Below are 1702 nucleotides of genomic sequence, written 5' to 3' on the forward strand. Positions count from 1 at the left end.
CCCCCCTTTTTAGAGAGGGGGATAGCTGAACTCGTCTTTCGACGAGCTGCCTACGTACCTCTTTCGAGGATCAAGCCATCTCGTAGTTCTATTTTATGCCGTGAGCATTTTTACTCGGCGATTGTCGCTGTGCTGACCGCCTTGATCGTGATGACCATGGCCGGGTCATCGTTCTCTTCCGGATGTTCCGGTTGAGTCGTAGTGTCGGCTTCGGACTCGTGCTGAGTTTCGACACCCGAAGCGTTTGCGTCAGCAGACGATGTTAAATCGTCTTTTCTTGAAACGTTTTTGGTCGAAGATTTATCTATCTTCGTGCGGTTGCGATTTGCCGTTGCAGAGGTCGTCATCTGCCTTAACTTGTGCTACGCGAGGAAGCATAGTCGCGACTGTTTCTGACATCCCCAGATAGCTGCGACTCCGTTTGGGGTCGGGAATTTGACACCCAGGTGGTACGTTGACGGAACGGCTTGCATGGCGTTGAGCCATGGGGTTCCCATGATCACGTTGTAGATGTCAGGATGATCGACCACCGCGAATTCGACGATTTTCGTGATCTCCTTGGCCATGACTGGCAGCTGGATTGACCCGAGGGTCATCGATACTTCGCCTGAAAAACCTGTGAGCGGTTTCGGCGTTGGAGTTACTTCTCCGAGTTCGATGCTCATCCGATTGAGAGTGTCGAGGAAGATTACATTGACCGTGTTTCCCATGTTAATGAGTACTCTTCCGACTTCTAGATCTCGTATGACGAGGTCTATGACGAGCGGATCGCAGTGAGGTTGATCGATCCCGCCGGCTTCCTCCTTCGTGAAGGTGATTGAGCAATTCTGATCATCTTGGGTAGGAGACCATGTAGGCCAGTTTGCGCTCGACTCCGCCTTCCGCTGGTAAGCCTTGATGGCCGAAACCGTATCGCTGCAGAATTGCGATCCTCCAATGATCATGTTGACTCTGCGACGATTGTTATCGTTCCCCTTGTCGTCTGGCCTTCTACCGCGTTTATGCCCAGATTGGTTTCTTTGAGGAGATCTCTCTGCGGGAGGATTTCAGTCCGGCTTCGGGGGGCGATCGGTCTCGAGGATGAGATCTTTCACGCTGGTCACTTCCGAGAGCTCTCCAGCTAGTAGCTTTGCGGCCAGCCTTGCTCCCAAGACTTTGCAGTTAGTCGTGGAGTGTCCTCGGGACTGGTGGAACTCGCAGAAGGTGTTTTCATCATATCCTTGATTGCGAGTCCACGTATTACCCGTGGTTCGGCCTGGTCCGAGCCGATCGCGTAATTGTGCGCTCATTGGAGATCTTCTCCCTCGTGATGGACATACTTGTCGTTACGAGGGTTCTTCTTCTTCGTTTTTGGATCTACATCTTTCGAGGATGGTCTTGCCGACTTATGTTTTTGCGATAAGACTTTCGTTTGTTCCTCCATCATGATGTAGTCCGTTGCCTTGTGGAGGGCGTCCTGGATCGTCCACGGTTTGTCGAGGGCTATCCATTTTCTGAATTCCGACATGTACCAGAGCGCCTTTCTAAGCGCATCAATGGCCACCTTGTCGCTTATCCCGCTGACCCTGGACATTACCAACTTGAATCGGCTGATGAACTCGCGGAGTGGTTCGTCTTCCCTCTGGGACATACTCCAGAGATCGACATCGGAAGTTTCTCTATCTATGAACATAGAGTATTGCTTGAGAAATTCCGATGCGAG

This window comes from Brassica oleracea, unplaced genomic scaffold (assembly GCF_000695525.1).
Source record: "Brassica oleracea var. oleracea cultivar TO1000 unplaced genomic scaffold, BOL UnpScaffold00770, whole genome shotgun sequence".
Taxonomy (NCBI): domain Eukaryota; kingdom Viridiplantae; phylum Streptophyta; class Magnoliopsida; order Brassicales; family Brassicaceae; genus Brassica; species Brassica oleracea.